Raw genomic sequence first — 21,329 nt, forward strand, 5'->3', positions numbered from 1 at the left:
ATATCAATTTGTTTTTCAGAACTTTATTGCATTTACAGAAAAGGAAATAAACTTTGGAGGAGAAACATACAATAATTCTTCTCTTTTTGAAGAAAAAAAGCAAAAAACAACTTAGTAAAGAAATAGTCTGAGTTATGCAACACCATCTAGAAAGAAGTCTATTTTATCACTGCTTGAAATAAATGGTCACTCAAAAGGGCATAGTCTGGAATGTTTTCTTGCAATTCTAGTTCAAGCTAGTAGGATAATGCTTGGCAGAGCTCAGCTGTCTTCATAATAAAATGCCTCTGCACAAATATTGCTCATTACAAATTAAAAACAGTGGTGCTAAAACTACAAATATAAAGAAAAAAAACAAAGAAACATCCATCTCTCTTTGAACAAAAGTTGACAAAAGAAAGATTATTTTTAAAGTTTATATAAAATTTAATTTTAAGTTAGTGTTGTTACTTATTACAAATGAATATTCAAAAATTAAATTACATGAGTTAATCTAGTGGAAGAAAATGCATCACAGTTGTAAACAGGAATAATATAAACAAATGCCATACTGCAATCTTCAAAAAATTAAAAATGTTAATTATATTATGATTTCACATAAATAAGAAAAATATATATGAACAACAGTTTTCTGTGGAAATATATTTCTATTTGGTTTCCAAAATAATTGCTAAATCCATCTTTACTAAATACCTTTTTTTAATTAAAAAAATCACAGTACAAACAGTTCAGTGTTTCATTGCTTGTTTGTATGTTTATATGGTTCATAAAAATGTGTATTTGAGGTTCCTGTGGTGTTTTTTCTTGCTGAAGACAAAACATTCTTCAAAACATATTGCTACTTAGATTTCAAAAATTCCAAAAGACTCAATTTTTCATGTTTTATCTGAATCTGTGAAATTTGGCTCAGTATTTGTTGCTCATAAGGATTTATAAAAATTATAAGGGTGAGAAATTTTCTTATAAGTGCATCACATCTTAGCACAAATTATGAATTGTTTTAGTAATTTCCCCCTGTCTCTTAATGTCTCCCTTTAAAAGCATACAATGATGAATTAAGAAGCAAAGTAGTAAAAACAACTCTTTTACCTCACATTTCTCATATCCCATCCTGAGACCAAAACCTCATTTCCTTCAGTGTTATCTGTGCGGTCCAAACCAGGGGAAACATTTCAGAGCTCTGCTGCAAACACAGAGAATTCCTACAGCAGTATCCTTTGCTGCCTACAAGACCTCAGCCAGAGCCCACTGAAGCCCACTGTAAGCTTTCTACTAATTTTGAAGGCCAGCAGACCAATATTCCAGTCTCCTTTCATCCTGTATGTCCCAAGCTGTGCTCTTCTGTCACAGGCATGTTTTATGAAAAATCCTTTCTTTAGGATTTTTTCTTCCTGAGAAGCTGAGAGGCCTCAGGAACAAAATGTAAATATTGATTATCTGCTGCTGTGGAATGCAACAGGTGGATGTGTGATTGGCCCATGTTAGATGTTTCTAATTAATGGCCAATCACAGCCCAGCTGGCTCGAACAGAGAGTCTGAGACAGAGCCTTTGTTATCATTCTTTGCTATTCTATTCTTAGCTAGCCTTCTGAGGAAATCCTTTCTTCTATTATTTTAGTATAGCTTTAATGTAATATATACAATAAAATAATAAATCAAGCCTTCTGAAACATGGAGCCAGATCCTCATCTCTTCCCTCATCCTGAGACCCCTGTGAACACTGTCACACTCTTCCCATACCATTCTGGAAATACTATCAATTCACTGACCACTGACCATCTGAATCCTCTTTCCCCATCAGTGAAACTTCCGGGCTGCTCTAAAGGATGAATATACTTTCTTTGTGTTGCCCAAATTCACAGTTTCACAGTGAGACCCTTGGTTTGTGTGAGTTTCTGCACTATGCATTCATTCTCCTGCTTCGAGTCTGGCAGCAGAGCCAGTGTCTCCAGCTCAGCTGTCATGTGCTTACAACAGAACTCATCAATTTAATATCTGAAAACTTACTGACAGTGATCCACTTTGCCCAGCCTTACTTAGGATCAGCCTCACTCACACAAGAACCATAAAGAGGAGCAAAACCAAAGCAGGGAGATGGGAATCCAAGTTTCCACAGCCAGCAAACTACCTTATCTCAGGAAAGTCTACTGCAAGGCTGTAGGCAATTACTAGAAAAATGAGCAGTTCACCTGCTGACAAGGATAGCCTGGACATTTAATGGGAGGGAAAGCTTCTAGCCCATTTTCCATGCCAGATACAATCAAAACCGCTGAATGATGGAGCAGTTCACTAGCTTATGCAGGAGAGGAAAGATTTGATTTTGATAGGGAATAACAGAGAAAGTCATTTCTGTGACATATGCAGGCATCAGATATAAGACTTTGAATATGACGAGAAACTATGCCTTACTTTCAGGAGTTTTACCAGCCATAGCTTTTTTTTCAAATTGGAAATATTATCCTGGGAAAGTACCTTATTGATTGAATCATTAATATAGTCTCTAAGGAAGCTGGCCAGTCACATCTGCTGTGGCATGCATGAGCCATAAGGGCTCCCTCAGGCACTGAAACCTCTCACTTTGGGAGCATGGTGACAAGGCTTCCACATGCGCCTCCTTTTCTCTCTTGAGCTCTCTCCCAAGGCAGGGGGATCCTGCTGAGTTCCCCACCTTCCCTGCTCTCAGCAGCACCACAGAGCATTCACATTGTACAGACTCTTGTGTGAATTTTGGCTCTGTGACATCTCAGATATTTCTCACCCGTGGCAATAGTCCAAACCTGGATGTAGCATAATGACACCTTTCCTCACACATGGATTCTGTGATAGGCCTTGGACTTGCACTACATAACCCAGAGCACTTGCACTAATATATATAACCCCCATCTGGGCTTTACTCTTAGGCCTTCTCAGCTTTCAGATATGGGTCTCTTACAGTAAACCACTTGCTTATCTAAAAATTCTACTTTAGAAGCTCACAGTCAGGAAAGACACTGTGAGTTCAGCCCTGCCTTGTAAAGCAAGAATTAACCTCTCTTTAGAGGGAATTATTTTTAGAATTTATTCCAGACATGTTTAGTCTGCTTCAAATATGTTTGCACTCTCTCTGTCTTCAAAAAACATGATGTAAATATTTATTACAGATTCGTGATTGTAGGGCTTTTTTCTGATTGCAAGTGTGACATGCTAAATCGTATCTTTACATCTTCTCATACTTAGGGAAGGGAATTAGTATAATTTCTTGACATATTTATCTCTTTCAGATGGAACTAGTTAGAAGTGCACTTATAAATCGTAGACATTTTCCATTAACTTAACTTATTACAATAATCATGTATGATATTACTCATATAAATCAGAAAAGAAACCAATGTTGGCAGTTTCCATTTCTAAGAATATTATTTCTTTATTAATTGGTTTCATATAGTCATCGACTCTTTAAGGAAGGTCCATGCATATTTCCAGAATGATTGGTAATGTACAGACCATGTTAATAACAATCAGCAAAAAATATCTTCCTGGACTGGCCTACAGATGTGGAGCAGTACAGGGCCTGATCACACCCCAGCCATCTCACTCTTCAAGCCCTGTTGCTGTTGGAGAAGCTTTACATTGTTTTGCAAATGTGACATATTGAAATAGTGTACATCTACCCTCTTCAAGGTGTACAGATGCACAGGCAAAGAGATTGGCCTGTAGGTGTGCAGTTCTATAAAAAATGGAATCTATGCATTTTGCGTTATTGTAGGGAATCACAACTAAACTGACCAGAAATCTTCCTATGCAACAATTTTCTTTCCCCAGGAGATGCCAGTTCAGGGACATCAAAACATTTCACAGACTTCTTGTCCAGTTTCTGCTCACCCACCTTCTTAACAAGTAGCATGGAAGGTTCTCAGAAGGAAAAATTCAGCTAGCAAACCAGAGCCACGTTAAAAGCTGCAAGCCCTCAAAAATCTGTATTCTGATCCCAAGGTTTTTTTATGAGGTCCTCAAAAAATTGTCTTTTATAACGTAATGAAACCAGTCTTCACAGGTTCTTTAGGATTCCATAATTTTGGGAGATAGATGCTTTTCTGCAAAGGCAAGAATGTTGGGAACTTCACAGGTGTTCCACAAAAAACAACAATATTTTATTTTAAGGACGGATAAACTCTATTGCTTTTACCTTGCTTTTATTGCTATTTTCTTTTGTCTTTCAAATGGCATACAGAGTTGCAGTGACTACAAAGAATATTCTGGGTGATCCTCAGCAGATCACTTCACTTGCTAGAGACCTATTTGCCCCCACCATCTTTTGTCTGTCTTTTGTATCAAGAGAAATACTGTCTCGAGCTCCGTTTGCATGCCATGACTGGCACAGGGTTTTCTGGGGCTCTGTTAGTGTGAAAAGGAGTTTTCTTCATTTCTTTTCAGAAATTTGCAGTAGTGTTCCCAAGTGAGAATACTTCAACATTCCCAGCTGACTTTGCAGTAGTTAAACCTTTGAATATGAACACCAGTAGCCTCTGGAATAGCACCAGCACTGTAATATCTGTAACCAATGCACAGTTGAAAAATAAAGAGGTTACTTTAGATTTCTTGAAAGGGGTCAGAAAGATAACTCTAGTGCTATAAGCCTTCTGTATGAAATCTTTATGCCAGCTAAAGCCCAGGAAGCCCCAGCAGACACTGCCCCACAAACACTCCCCAGCCCCACCTCGATGGAGCCAGGGAAATTATCTCACATTGGCTCCCTTCGTGTGCTCTGCTGCGCTGACAACAAGGGCAGCAGTTACTGCAAGATGTTATGGTGGTTTCTGCAGCACAGACACTGGTCTGCTGGAAACAAGCAGTGCACTATTGACAGGGAGGGAAATGCCAAATTGCCCCAAATTGCCGTACACAGCCACACCCGGAGCAGGCACGGGCTGGCGCTCAGAGCCTCTCACATACAGCAGTGCTTGCTGCCTGAAATACATTCTGCATCCAGCTCCTCCATGCTCAATAATGGCTCATTATGGATCAAATATTCCTCTTGCTTCATAAGAATTAAATATTGAGAAATCATGGCTTCTGCTGCTGCTACTAAAAAAGGGGGATTTAATGTAAAGTAGAAGTAGTGTTTTTCACAAGCATATGTAATTGCTGGTTAGAGGCAGCTTCTGATTAGTATTCCACTCCTGCTTTAGCTTTTCACCCAAGTTTTTGGGAGTGTCATTAACCTACTATATAATTTGCTTCTTTGTTCATTCAGCTCAATCATTCAGTTTACTGTCTTGTGGAATTTAGTCATTTTAGTATAACATTTTCCTGAGAAATGTAATTAAAAAAAAGACAACTGACAAGGCACGTGAAAATTTAGAAATGCACCATGAGAAAATAAAAGAGAAGCCTTATCCCTATTGTCAACTTATCAATTTTACAGAGTAATCCACTATTCTTACTATGCTTCTAAATGGGATAGGAAGAGATGAGATAAATGAAACAATGAAACAGTGAACAACGGCAAAAATAAACTCTTCCAAAGGCATGAATATAGATGGAGAACAATGTAACTGAGTTGATTCATTTATAATGAGTTTAGTTCTGCCTTTCTGATTCCACTGGAAATTAATACTTAAATTTTGGAAGTACCATAAAATAATGCTTTCTTGTCTTTTATTTTTGCACCTGTATGTAAAGGAGAAGGCTCTGGAGGAAAAGACTATGAACTCATGATTCTCTGTTTCCACAGAGAATTTGTAATGTGAGTATGAGCATAATCAGTCCCATGTATTCACAATCATGGAACCATGGAACAGTTGAGGTTGGAAGAGTCCACTGGAGGTCATGTCCAGTGCCCCTGCTCAAGGAAGGTCATCCAGAGCCTAGAGCTGTCCAAGGTCACATTCAGACCGCTTTCGTACTTCTCCATGGACAGAAACTCCACAACCTCTATGGGTAACTTGTTTAAGTGCTCAGACACTCTCAGAGTAAAGAAGCATTTCCTGAGGATCAGACAGAACCTCTTGTATTTCATTTGTCCCTACTGTTCTGTCACCAGATTCCACTGAAAGGAGCCTGGCTCCATCCTCTTTATCCTCACCCTTTACACAGGAATCTCTCCTGAGCCTTCTCCAGGCTAAGCAATTCCAGCCTTTCCTCGCAGAAGAGATGTTCCAATAACATAATCATCTCCATTATTGTTTGCTGGACTATTTTTACTATTCCCCATATGTATTTAAAATTACTATTCATTAACAAATATGTGTCATGGATTGCAAACCTTTTTAACGTATTTTTCAAAACCTGATTAATTATTCACAATTTGTCCAAGCACCGTTCTAAACATTCTCCTCAGAGCTATGTACTGCTCAGATGAGGTACAGCTAAGCCCCTGATTGCAGGCTGGTGCAGTTGGAGAAACCCAGACCCTGAAAACAGGGAAAAAAGGCACTGAGATCTCCAGCTTTGTACTATAGATTCACTGTCCTGCTCATGAAGCTAGCAAGGGTGGAATGTGAGATAGCCTCAATTCACTACACCAGAAGGTGTCCCAAGACAGTTCTGTGCTTTAATAGCAGGTTTAAGAGTAAACTTGATTATTCATCACATCTATCATGTATTTATCAGGTATATTCTTTGGACTGGATTTAGAGCTAGTGGGACATTAAAGGGGAAATTTCTTTCCTGCAGTTATATGCTGATCATCTGCCTTTCATATATTGTCAGACCAACAGATGCCATGCCATCAAGCTGTGCAGACACGACAGCCAAAGTCTGCACAGCCAGATCTTGAGACATATCACACGTTAGGAAACCTGTGGGACTACTCATCCCATGGGACTACTTCAAGTACAGGGCAAACTTAGCCTTTGAGCCCAAGCTGCAGTCAAAGTACAATCAATTATGTCCATCCAAAGTATATTAGTCCTGAGAGCCCTGACCCTCCAGCCCCCTCATGAAGCATATTTAAAGTCAATGTTTCTCATTTAATATCTATTCACTAAGGGACGTGGAAATTCTTTGGCCATCACCACACACAGCAACATCTGATATGACCTGAACTTCAGCTTCACACAGCTGTTCTCATCTCTGCCTTCCCTCATCTCTCTGGTCTCTTTACATCAGGAATGAATTCACCCTTTTTTCCCCATCAGAACCTGCATGAGCAGATTCTCAAATGACATTCTAACATTGTTAGACATAGGAAAATACAAAATCCGTCCTGATCATATAGCAGAGGGAATAAACCAGTCAGATTTGCTCTAATGATTTCAAGGAACTATTTACAAACTCACTGAGAGCAAACATCTTTCCATTAAAATCAGTAGGCTCTGGATAAGGCATTGGATATTTAAGATTACTCATGGCACTTTTGTGTTTTTTAAATAGATTGAGAAGCTCTTAAGAACATGTAAGTCTTTAGCTTTGTTGATTCCTAGTTCAATAATCTAACACACTAAGAGATAGCTTGATCCTATTAATGCCATATTATTCTAAATACTGGTGTCCTTTGAGCTGGACCAGGTGTTTCATGCAAAGTGTGTCCTTGACAGAGTGCGCTGTCAACCTTACTTCCAATCTTCCTTTAAATTACAGTGCAAGTCCACAGAGTGAAGTTTACAAAATAGTAACAAATTTACCCACAAGGTCACATATCCTTCAAATTACAGCCTTCCCATAATAAAGTTGCACCTAAGAATGGGCATTAATGTTTTATGTGCCTGTAAGTAATTTCAGACTGCTGATATGGTGCTGCCTGCCAGTCTTCCTGCTGCAGACACTGATTCAGCACAAAGTCTAACAGATTCAGCACTCAAAGGCATCTGCAGGTACGTGTGGAACAGTGTAGGAGAGAAACACTGTGTTTTTGTTTTGTTGTGTGTGGGTTTTTATATCAAACATATAGATATTCTTTCCCAATTTTAAAGGATTTAATTTATTTTCATTTGGGAAAAAATTTTGGTTAGGGTTGTTGCTTTCTTTTTTTTTTTTTTTTTTTTTGCTTGCTCATCTCTAGAACAATAATTTTTTGAGAAATTTAATACCTCTGTTTTCAATGCATTGGCATAGTTCATTCTGCATGACTCAACTTGGTTATGCAACGAATAAGTTTAATTCCAAGTAAAGGGTACTGAGATTCCTCAGCATATATGCTCACTTCTTAGAAATATGGAGGAAAAAAATTTACAATTTTAGTTTCATTTATAAGATACTTTTTATATTATCCCTAAATTTTTTATCCATTTCAATAAGTATTTCATTTGTGCAACGTCTGATTTGTTCTAAACTATCACAGAGAATGTTGAAAATATAGATGTAACTATTTCTAAAATTGAGTATTATACAAAAACAATTTTAGAACAAATAAAATAAAACATTTCCTTAAAGCAATATGAGTATATTTGATTATATAGTCATTTAAAAAATCCCAATACTATAAGAAGCGTTTCTGGTGATCAATACTGATGAAAAAACATATGTTTTTTATGCCGTCTTCAATAAACATCAATTATATCCTTTACTGCAAACCCAAAGAGGACAAAACACATAATCCAGTTTATTTTAGGGATGGTAGCAAACATTGGCTCAACAGCTCCATTCTCTTATTGGACATGAGCAAACCACCTCTCTGAAGTCACAACATGCTGAGAATATTAGACCACTCCAACATGGGATGAATAAATTAAACATGAGTGAGTGATAACCACAAAGAGGTAGAATCTTTCAGAACATTAAGACATATCCTTCAGAATCCATACCTGAGGGAAAGCAGAAGAAAGAGAAGAAAACTGTGGACAGTAAAAAACTACTAAATTAGGAAGAAATCATAAAAAAGTGTCACAGGGGTTAAAAATATATATAATATCAATGTATAACAAAGACATGGCCACTTGGTTTGTTAGGATTTTTTTTATCTGGCTTATTGGTCCTTTGGCTTGTCTGACAGCATCCTGTTATGTCCTTCTTGCCTCATTTGCTCATAAATAAGGAGGTAGTAATTAGTTTAATATTTTGGATATTTTACTCACTGCTGTCACTATAAGTCACAAGTTGCCATTCAGATTGTATTGTATTGGGTTATGGGACTCTTCCAGAATCCCTGAATCCCTGCAGATTCTGGAGGTAGACCTGGGCAACTTGAAGTGACCCTACTTCAGCAGGGCCTTGGACCAGGTTTCCTGTCAACCTCAAACATTTTGGGACATAATGTTAGCACAAAATTTTGCTTGGTAATACCAAAACTCTCTCACATTACAAGTAACAGAAATTAGGCCTTCCCATATGCTACAAAATGTACAGTTGCAGGTTTCAGACTTCAGATGATTTTACTAATTATTTGCTCTATCAATGTCAGAATATATAAACAATCTCATAATATTTCCTGTCATCATCTTTAAGTTAAAATAATGCTCAAGAAGATGCACCTGTGACAGTTCAAGGAAATCAAGTTCAAGGAAACCTTCTTTCCACATAAGGGTACATTGGAAACAGCCATATGAGTTCCCTAAGCAAGAAGGATCATTTATTCTCAGCACTTGTTTGACTCAGATTCTGAAAAGCACAGCTTCTCCTGGGAGCATGGAAGAAATCATGGTATAAATCCTACTTCTGCCAAGGACAAGATTTGAGGCTAAAAAACATGACAGTCAGGAAATATTCATTTTTTCTGAGACACATCTGAAACACGTCTTACTTGTCAAGTGTAGTTATGATAAGATTCTGGTCACACAGGAGTTCTTTCTCTGAAAAAAACCCTACCAATTCATATTAGAGTTGAAAACTTCTGCAGTGGCATTACCTTGATTATTTCTCTTACAGCCCAGAAGTAAAAGTAATTAAGGTCTTTTACTGACACAGTGAACCATATCTGCCTTGCAGGTCACAGTTTGAATTTCTCAGTCTGAATGTAAACAAACACCAACATGAATCCAAAATTTTCTTACCTTGTACTTCACAGTAAGATCTGAGCAATGCATTGCAGGACAGTGTTCTCCTTTTCATTAATAAATATGTTCTTCTGCCATTAAAATCAATATGAGCTGGAATTAATTTCAGTTGGGCAGCACATTTCTTGGTGATGCTCTTTGCTGTGGTGGATATTTAATGATCCCTCTGCATATTTCACTCCTTCCATCTTCAACTGATTATTCTGTCTAGCTTGGTAAAAATCTCAGTACAAGCTGTATTTCTGGGCACCAGAGTTAACTTTGAATGCTAAGATTTCTCTCTCTGTTTTTAAGAATTAAACCTTCTGTTGTATTGGGTTTTTTTGTTGTTGTTGTTTGGTTGGTTGGTTTTTGTTTTTTGGTTTTTTTTTAATTATTAATAAGATTGTATTGCTTATTAATCAACCCTAAAAGTTATGGGAACTCTTGCAGAACATTCCAAGGGCTTCTGTGCAGTAAGAACAGACGTGTCAATAATGACTACCACATTAAATCCAATGGCTTTGCCCACTATTACCCCCCCTTGTCTATAATTAATTTTAAAATGACAAATAAAACCCAAAGATATTATTTTTGGTTTTTTGCTTAAGTTCTGGTTCTTCAAGCACTGAAAATAATAGCAAAATTCCCCAGTTACAATCAGTGAAGTATTTACACTAGCACTGCAGTAGCAGAAAGGGCTTCGGTTGATTTCAGTAGTTCGTTCTTACTTAGACAGAAGATTTCTAACTCCTGCAATCATCTTTTTGCAAAGACAAAGTGCTCATATTGTTAAGGAAGAGTAAATATCACCACAGACTGAAAAGGATCCCATAACCCAAAAAATATCCTAGCAATCATTCTACAAAGCAATAATTATGCAAAGTTCAGGGAGTTAATATCATACAGTGTCTAATTCATGGCCAGAGTACAGAAAATTATATTTTTACTCAGGTTGTGTTTTAAATACAGAAAGATCTGTTTATAATCACATCATAGACAGTCTTGAATTCAAGTCTGTTCATTAGTTCCAGCCATGCATATGGGTAGCCAGCTTGGGAAAAAATAATTGTCATCTACAGATTATTTCAGATGTGTGTTTAAGTGAAGACTGTTTATACCAAATATACAGGGTCTGAATGCAAACTACAACCTGTGCTTAAGGCACTTGGCCCACTGGCAGTTTCACCATGAACATGTACAAGCTGATGATTGTGTGAACTTGGAAACAGCGAAATGAGGTACATTGCTGGGCTGCTCCTGGATGGAGCTACTGACAGAGGCTCTCATAGATCATCACCTACTATAAAAGTCAACAAATTCTCTTTTGATTTATCTAAAGTTAAAATTTTCTTCATTTTTTTTTTTGGCAGGGGGGAGTGGTTGTGGTTGTTTTGGGGTAGGTGGTTTGTTGGTTGGTTGCTTGCTTGGCTTTTTGTTTATTGCTCTCTGCAATTTACTAACTAAGGCTACCTAACCTAACTTAGCTGTCTGTAGAAGGAAAGTAAATATACAGAAACCTTTTTCTGGCACTGGAAGCAGCTGGCAGATCCTGGCCAAGAGGTCAAGAAGCTCTCCCAGCCCCCACAGGAAAACTGCCTGCTGCCAACAGTCTGACTGGCCCATGAACATTTCTGTCCTGTGCCCAGGAATTGCTTAGGGAAATACTGTTTAGCTCAAGCCAAAAACCATGCTGGGGACTGTACCAGCAAATTAATGATGTAGAAAATTTGAGTTCTAGAGCCTGGGAAAATTTCCTGAGACTGTTTTATTTACAGTGTGGCTGTAGCCTGACCTAGGGGCTTCCTCTAGCCTTTTGCCTCTGTGGAAAAGCCAGGTAAGTTGCTTGATATTGTGCACTTTAGGCAAACATTGAGCCATATGACACTCCAATTAAATGTAAACATCTGCTGCAGCATCTATTGTTAAGAAACTAAGTAATGACATTTCTTTCTGTCTTTACCAAAGTGCCAAAACATTGCTGCTTATGGAGTTAGTCTAAAGTGACTGGTGCTTTTCTCAGTGCTTCTGGATCACTTTTCAGAGGCACCTAAAACTCTCCATTGTGTCTGCAGGGAGAAGGAGGTTGGTGTTCCTGCTCAGCATGTCACCCAAACTGCGTGCTCCTGTCTGAAATAGCAGCACCACAACTCCAAGGCACTCTGCCTAGGGATGGCAAATGTTGATCAGAGTCAGCAATATTATACAAATTTATTTGGAAGACTTGAAGCCCAGCATATCACTTCACAGCACTTATCAAAATGTGCTAGTCTCCAGTGAAAAATCTGCCCTCCCAAAAGGTACAGCAGAGATCCTTCCCAGGGCTGCTGTGGGACTCGTTTGTTCAGCCTTCTGAGAGTTGCTGACAGTACACATCCTTCCTGCAACCTGGTACTATAAGGAAGAGTTTAGTTTTCAATTACTTACAATAGTGTAAACATGAGTCACACACAGAATCAAAATTAATGTCACTCATAGTCCTTGTTCAGTGTTACATTCCCTGCAAAATGCCTCATGCTGCCAAATGACAAACCCATGTTCAATGCATTGCACCTGATAATGCAAGCTTTCAAACAGTTTTCTAACTAATTTTAACTGTAAATGACTACAGAAAATAAACTTTGAAATAATTACATTTTTTGCAGCCCAGACTAGTGCCTAATTATATTCCAAGGAAGTAGTAAACTCTTCTATCACTGATGAATGGTTGGCAACATCGTTTATTTTAATGGATACATATTACTTTGAACTAAGTCTTTGCCATCTGTTCTGCTCCATAATTAGGAATGTAAAAAGAACATATTTCACAATTACATCACTAAAATGTATAATGTATGTGTCTTTCATGCATATGTATGCTCTCTGTACAATGTAATATGCATCTGTGATGGTTTTACCATGTTTCAGAAATAAATCAGGATGGACAGAAGCTACTTAGTCATTATCTAGTCATTTTCTTGAATGTCAACTTTGTTCACAAAATTCAGGACATTATGGTAGAAAGATTCTACTGTATAAGCACTTTAAACAAGGTAAAAGTAAACATTTAAAAAATGGGAATACATCCAATAGAATAATTTTAATTTCAGTGTGTTTAAAAAATAAAATTATCAAGATGTAACTACATTTCTGTAACCATATGTTTCCTGCTGTTTAATGGATAGCTCTAAAATTTTACTCTAATCACTTGGGATTTATACGAATAGGAAAACTGAAATAATGATTTGTGTAGCATTAGTATACCTTAATGCAAATAAGAAATCCTGGGGCAAACTTGCTTCACTTATATTCCTTATAAAAGTAGTATTTTCATACTACTCTGCCCAGAAGAACAAGAAGAAGGAGAGAGAGAGAGAGAGAAAGAAAGAAAGAAAGATAATAAATTTTAAAATTTTAATTGTCTTTATTTATTATGACTCATTTCTCTTTTTGCTTGCATGCCTATTGGTGGAGTTACTCTTCATCCTTAGCAGAGGATAATCAAACATGGATTCTGCATTCAGCAAAAGTGCCATCAACTGAACAGTATCTGGGAATTTCTTATGCTCAGCTGGAATTTGGAAGCTAACAGTTAATTTGTTACAGTTTTCAGTAACAAAGCATTTTAAAATAGACAGTATTAGACTGAAGTTCAACAGAGATTTATAAGTGTTTCTGCAAAAGCTATGGAAATAATTTTTTAACCATATGCCAACTTCCTAGTGCCATCATGTCCTGAGACTCATGAAGCCAAGTTAAAAACCCTTCTTAGTCCCACAAGCCCTAAGTGAGGGTAATAGCGTCATATATAAAGTATCTCCACAGTCCTACTATACTCATGCTCCCATGGAAGGATATCATGATTTTAATATCAAGTAGAATATTTCAGGTATCAAGTTTCTACCTAACACAGGCAGGACAGCATATGGGAAATGGAACAAGTACATGCATCACAGAAGAACTATGGTACTGTGGTCATTCTAGGAATCCTTCACACTAAGGATAAACAGTGGAATGAGTCATGCTTTCCACTTCTGCATACTGTGTGTTAACTGTATATTGGAAAGTACCTTGTTTAGATTGTACCAGAGATTTGGGATAATTCTGTGAGGAATTCTGTCTTATTGTCTCAGCTTGCATGCCATTAGCAGAAAGGCTTGTGCCCCAAAAGAGACTCATTATGAGAATAAGCCAGTCTCTGGGAATCATGAGCCTTGAGATTGTATCACAGACTGAAGATGACAGCTTACCATATCTTTCCAGTGCCTCTGGATCAACCAAGGTCCATGTGTGGGTAACTAGTAGTGCTGTGATTGTGTCTGGTCAAGTGTTGCTCTAAGGTAGTCAAACTGACTGAAATATGAAGTGATAAATATCTGAAAAGAAAGCCCCTTAATTTCTGCTACAGAATGGGGGAAAAAAGAGGAAAAACAAAAAAACACAACCCACAACCCATGTTTCCTGTTCAGGAAACAATTTGAAAGTGAGGAACAACTGCTGCTGCTCTGAGCAGCGTACTGGGTATGTTGATCATTTCTGACTTCAGCAATCATTGTCAGTGTATCCAAGAGTACCATCAACAAGCTCAGGAACATGTGGATAGTTTTGTCTATTTAAAATGGATTTAGGAAGCAGAAGAATTTTCATAATTGGTAGATTACTACCCTGGAGGTCTCAGATAATTATCTGCTGGGTCATTGTTTAATCTTTTTAAATAGTGCACCTGCAATGCATACTACCTCTCCAGGTGTTGTGCTCTCACATTTTATAAATAGAGCAGCTGACTCAGTACTACTCCTCTATATTTTCCTCATCACTGATATAAAAGCAAGTATCCCTTACAACCTGTTGCATGGCAGGGTTGAAAGAGTGGTTTGAAAACCAGCAGAACAAAGGATGAGGTCAGGCAGCATCACGCACAGAATAACTATCTGGAGGTAAAGAGATTTGGGTTCCTGTTTAGACTCTGTCTTTAGATTCAAGCTGTTGATCTCAAGGCATCCACTCACTCCTTACCTTTTGTCTCTATTTCTTGTTTTCAGATTAGGGAGTGAATTTCATCTCATTTGGCAAAGGTGACAGCTGAGAACTGGAAGAGCCCTTTCTCCACACTATGTATTGACTCATTCTGATATTAGAAATTAAGCCACATAAAGCAGCCCCATGGGGCACAAGACAGCTACCTTCACTTGGTGCGTGATTTTCTATACACCACAGTCTCCTAGGATTAATTTCCTCTTTTTTACCACTGTTAAAACCAAAACATAAAATTCCTATGTTTAGTGGCATTAAGAGCTGGGATGATTTTGATAAGTATTTGCCAACAACTTTAAAATAATAGCTGTGGGTTTCCCAAAACTTCAAACCTGCTGTTTGCACCTTTCAGAAGTGACAAACAAATAGTATCTTTGGCAAAGGAAGCAGCTCATCTTGCTGACATCTATGTATCAGGGATGGATTTGGGCAAGGGTACTGTCAGCTTGTAAATGATGCTCAGTTGTCTCTGAAATCACTCACCCTCAAATTAGATTTTTCTAGAGTTTTTGAGGTTTTTGGCCTGTTGAACAGAGTTGGCCATAGGAACAGTAATCTAACTCTTCCCAGACTTAGATAAGAGCAACTTTTGTTCCAGTTACTTTTCTTGATGCCATGAAAGATGTAGATCAGAGGCTGTATAATTTGCATCACTTTATTTAATGGTGCTCTGGCTACAGGAATTTTACAACAGGTCGGCCCTACAGACCATGTTATACTGTCATAGATTCTACTGTGAGTGTGTTACACTGACACAGCAGTAATCTTAACTGAGTTAAGACTGGTTAATGAGTGCTGTTCACAAAGGGTTTAATACCTACTACAGCTTATCCCTTCAAACTGAGACTGAAAAAATTATCCGTTTCATTTTGCAACCATATTAAATTTTTCAAGACTGTTATGCTTCTTTCTGTGACATTTCCTACAGTGTACTATCAAAGGACATAATTTTTAAGCAGGAGAAAATATGCAGTTATTTATCAATTCACAGAAATATTGTTGCTAAGAGATTATTGTAAATCACATGCACCTCATGCACATCTCAGCAGGGGACCCTTGCAAGGTTCCAGGGCTATTGCTGAAATACAGCACTCTAATTAAGAAAATGCTCAAGCTCTGAATATTCCAGAGGTGATTTTCTTTGTTTTCAGCCATCTTCTTATATTACAAGAAAAATGGTGATTAAATGGGAAACATTTAACTTTAGGGTTAAGAGGATAATCCTACTCTACTTGTTCAGAATTCTGCTCAGAATTCTCAGCTCCAGATCACTGGCTGAGCTTGTTCATAATTCTGACTTCCAGATCATTTTTTCTGTTGTCAGTCAATATTTAATCTTGGAGACTGATTACAGAACACAGTAGTGAAAACTCTAATGTGAAGTGGCTAGGCTTGTAAATACAGCCCTTTAAAACCTCCTTCCCATTTCTCCTTTAAAATTTGTCTAACAATACTCTTAATTTTTCTAACAACAAAAGTCATATTAAAACTCTGCTGGAAAACATAGGCACAGACCATAAACTCTCAAGCCTCATTCTTTGGTATGCGTTTGGTATACATACATAAAAGACTAATAAAACAATTAAAGAGTAGACATAAAATATTTTTATTAAGGTCTTGAACAGAAAAAATCATGTTAAATCTCATTTTAATTATTTTAGGCATGACTCTCCAAACTGACTATCCTATCAGCTTTTGGGAGACTATTGTCTTTGGAAAAGACTTGCAAGAATAAATAAATAAAGGTCACTGAATAAATCCAAAAAACAAAAACAAAAAAGAGTCAAGCTTCTTAAATGTCTACAACCATAGGTTTGACTAAAACTGTGGGATAATGTCTTGGAGCAGGCAAACACTTTTCTACTGATTTTTTTGAACAGGACAATCTTTGGCAGAGAGGTGAGACAGACATCTGGGGAAAACAATTACATTACAAAGCCATTACAACAGGATTCAACAACATCTGGTTGATCCAAGAAAGGTACAAACATGAGGAGAACAAGGTGTGCACAGCTGAGATACTGTTTTGAGCAAAACAACCACTGTAGACATGGTTATTCCATTTAAAGAGAAAACTTCTCTATGCTCAGGAAGAGTAAAGTAACACTTCACTAGCCTTTAATCATTACATTTGGATTACAACAGCATGTAGCATGAGGAAAAGAAATCAAAACTGACTTTGGTATACAGTTGAGTAACTCAGAGGTTGCTAGCCCAGTCTCTGTCAAAATGACTCCAGTAATCCTGTTCAGGGTGGTTATTGCAGGGCGTCTGCTTTCCAAGTACGTGCATTGGTGCTGTGCTACAGACTCACACATATCTGCAAACAATTTCAAATATACAGGACTTTTGTCAAGACCTCTGTTCACTGTTTTAACTTATCTGAATGTATGTGTATGTTTTACAAAAAGTCATTTATTAACAACAGGGTGATTTAAGGACAGGCTGCAGTCTGAAGTTGCCCTTGCACCTGCAGATTGAAGTTCGACTCTTAATCTTAATTGATAATATTTTGATAGGTGAAGAGCATATATCAGAGTGTGCATGTACACGTGGGATTTTTAGGACACGAACACAAATCTTCCTGCACAGTTAGAAGTTAAACTGTCTTATACTAGTCCAAATTCTGTCATTATTTTAAACTAAAGATCAGATTCCATTGTTTATGCAAAACAATGCCATAGTAATGATGTAACCTGAATGTTAAAAAAGTCAGTTTTAAAACCCAAGATATAAACAGGAATATTATCTGAGTTAGACGGTATACAGTGGGGGTTTTCCAGTTTTATGTGTACTTATCTGTGTAACAAATATTACTTCTGCAATTGAACTACTGCCAAAAACAGGTAAGAAATTTTCCTACTCTAGATAAGACTTAAATATCAATTTTCTATTTTCTCCATCAAACTGAAGAACATTTTCTCATTCACACAATTCCAAAGAGATTATGATCGTTCTTCAGTATTTTCAAGTGCTTTTTTTATCACAAAGGTAAATATCCAAAGTTATATATTGATACTTAGCAATAGCTTTGACAAGAAGCAGAGAGTACAGGAGTGCTTTGTGTTCTACAGCCTTCAAAATCTATTATCAAAAGACAATATTTGAATCACCAGTGCAGTTTTTTGTTATATAATATTATATAAACTTATTAAAGTGACCAAGCTCATCTTAACAGTAGTTCTTTTTTTTGCAACCCAGAAGACTGTCCCAGAGCACCATTCTTTTTTGAAAAAGTTTTTCTAATTCAAAGTCTAAACTGATTTATGACTTTTACCTTGGGCCATGATCATCCTTATCCCTTTTCCACCCACTAGTAATTAGCTCTTTGATACAAGAAACATTCCAGTCTCCCTTAGATCTTCTTTGGCTAGCCTACATGTAACATGGTGGAGTTTTTCTTACAGTAGCTCTTTATTTCTTCACTTACCCAATTGGCTTTGTTTGAGCCTTGCTGAAGGAATGACTGCAGCATGAAGTCATTCCATGAGAGACACTGAGAGGAGCAAAAATGCTATAGAAATATTTTCAATGAAAGCTCATATTTCCAGGAAAACAAAGTCAATCAAGTGCAATCATATTAAAAAAAAAAAAAAAACAAAACAAAAAAAATTCCCCAAAAAACAGCACACAACAAAGAAAAAATACCCCAAATAAAACAATACAAACAAGTTCTCATTTTCTGGTACCCCTAAAACTAGCTAAGCAGTTTCCATGAGGCAATATAATTTCTGCTATTGGGAAGAATCAGCAAAAAGGAGAGGGCAAAATTTCCACTAGATTTCATGTTCTTCCACATTCTTTTCAAAAAAACCCCCATTCTTTAAAATTTCCTATTTCAGGATGACATTACAGCAATTTCTGAAGTTTTACAAACTTTTTATGTTTATCTGCCCTATTAAAATAAAAGTATTAACACCTTCACAAGCAAACATTGTTAATGTAAAGGAACATCTCCTTTCAAAAGCATTGATGAAGAATACACAATTTCCCTTTCCAGTCCATTTCCCTTTGCCTTATTCTAGCTGTATAAAGGTGGAGGTGTTGGTCTAAGGTAGCTGGGTAACCAGGCTGCTCCTACAGTCAGAGCAGAGATACACATCTCAGCAGGGCAGTTCAGTAGGTGTATAAAATAAGTGCCCTAGGCTTTCTCTAGACTCAATGCAAAAAAGACAGACACATTCAAAGATCTACCACAGATGAGGTGAATCTCATTTTCTTTCTTCCACCACCATCTACAAGGTATAGGAAACTGGACTGGATCGCGAGCTGAACAACAGTGTTCATTAGCAGTTGTTCCAAAATAGCAACCAGAGCAGCATGAATGTAACTCCAGCACAATGCAGATCATCATTTGGCCCCCGGTGTTGAGTAACTCCCATACTTTCAAAATGAAACAGTTTGCAAACCACCGAAACTGCAAGCCAAAACTTGCCAGGTTGGCTTGTCATCAGAAGAGTGGTTGTGGGAAAGTGCTTAGGGAATATAAATCTGCCAATCTATCCTTTTACTCGTAGTAAATCACATCTCTCTCGGTGGCCCTAATATTAATTCTGGTACAGTAATGCAAATTAAGAGGATATTCCTGCACGAAGAACTGAATTAAACTAAAAGCCTTCAACTTTTCTCCAGTCATATAGTGACAGATGCCTGTTTTCATTATAAATGCTTAATTCTTGTAAAAGTAATTTTCTTCATGCAGAAATCCTTTTATGGCAGCATAGTAAACAGTACAGAAATGCTGCACACACACCATAGTTTGCATATTTAGTTCATTATAATTGCCCCAAAGTCTTTTGGAGAATTCTTTTCCTATATCTTGGCACTATTCAGACTGTGCTCTCTTGCTTTAAAATTTGAGTTTTGCAACACTTCACATCTATTTGTTGTGCACCCTAGAGTCAGCTTAAAATGTGCAAAGCTTTCATCAAAGTTGGCTTTGATTTCTGTTTTAAGTTCTATTTTAGATAAAGCATTACTTCCTGTTTTAAAAATTATACATATATATATATATTTGTGCCTTGAGGGATTTTTGTAAGCATTGGTGTTAATGAATAATCTGTGTAATTAGAAAATACGTCTTAATTTTTGGCAAATTACTAAATCCCCACTCTTCCTTCTTCATTAAAAGATGAACTGTTTAGAAATGAAACATTAGAGTATTTACCAACACAATTAAACAGTGTGTAGTGATCTCAATTAGTATATTTTACAAACAGAAAATAGCTTTGACTCTTTGATTGGCCAACTAGAATTCATTAACATAATTGGCATTCACTAATGGCAAAATTTACAACACAGCAATAATCTACTGAATCTACCATAATACTATGCCAAAAATAGGAAAAAACAGTCTATTCAATTTATAAGATAAAGATATTCAAAACACAATTCTCTAGACAAACTTTCCTAATTGCCAACTATTTCTTTTCAGGTCATCTTGCAGGCCATCCCAATGTCAAGTCTGAGAAAATTTCACTCCTTGCAATTCAATAAATGCAAAGTGGTTGTACAGTTTACACAATAAATCAACCTGCAGCACACAGACATGGTATAGCAGACATTTAAATGAGAAGATAGTGTTATAAAACTACCTCTTTAAGTCTCTGGTTTGAGCACTTTCACTCCTCCAGATGACAATTATTTAAAAATATTATTTTCTATTCTAAAATCCTCTTAAATTTTGTGGAGTTGAAGGACCTCACTTGATGCAAGACCTTAATGAAACCAGAAGGGTTCTAATTCTGATTTGTGCCTTTAAAGATCCTTTGAGTGTCTAAAAAGGGGAGCAGAGACAAACACAAATATCATTTTAAAAAATCCACTATATAACTACACAATATCAGATAAATCAGATTAAATGAAGACTAAAAGAAAGAAACATAACTTGTTTGAAACTTGAGCTAGATAGACCCATATTCATACCGACCCAGAAGGTCCTTTTTCCATATTGTGCTCTGAGAAGAAAAGTATCATTAAAATGAGAAAAAGAGGAGATGATAAGGACAGAAACTTCCTACACCCAGTAGTTTGCTGAGAATGTGCTGAGGTGGAAAGATTCTTCAAGCGTTAACACATACAGAAAGGGACCCCTTGTTTACAGTAAAAAAAAAAAAAAAATCAACAAAACCCCCATTCTGAAAAATACCAAAGGGAGAAGGACAAGGTGGGGGGGGTGGGGGAGCAGTTCACAAACCCTGTGAAACCAAAAGTACAGTTCACAAGGTTCACAAAACCTCAAAACAACACAAGGTTTGCCCATCCCTTACCATTAGTCATCTATGAGAAATGTTCCTGCCTGACCTCTGATGGATCCGCTCCCTTGCATAGTTGCTCCTCTGCTTCTGGGTATGGTGCTGTGTTATGGTGCTACACACACTGACTTGAAGGAATCTTTGTTCTGAGAGTGAATCTACATCTAGCAAA

General features: G+C 37.1%; 1 long non-coding RNA gene across 1 annotated transcript; it reads left to right on the plus strand.

The window, feature by feature from the left end:
- The first annotated feature begins 14,685 nt into the window (after positions 1-14,685).
- Positions 14,686-16,934, plus strand: LOC135458371 (uncharacterized). The gene is made up of 3 exons (XR_010442892.1): positions 14,686-14,806; positions 14,912-15,061; positions 16,784-16,934. It is a non-coding gene; the product is annotated as an uncharacterized LOC135458371 (long non-coding RNA).
- The last annotated feature ends 4,395 nt before the right edge of the window (positions 16,935-21,329 follow it).

Source organism: Zonotrichia leucophrys, chromosome 1A (genome assembly GCF_028769735.1).
Source record: "Zonotrichia leucophrys gambelii isolate GWCS_2022_RI chromosome 1A, RI_Zleu_2.0, whole genome shotgun sequence".
NCBI lineage: Eukaryota > Metazoa > Chordata > Aves > Passeriformes > Passerellidae > Zonotrichia > Zonotrichia leucophrys.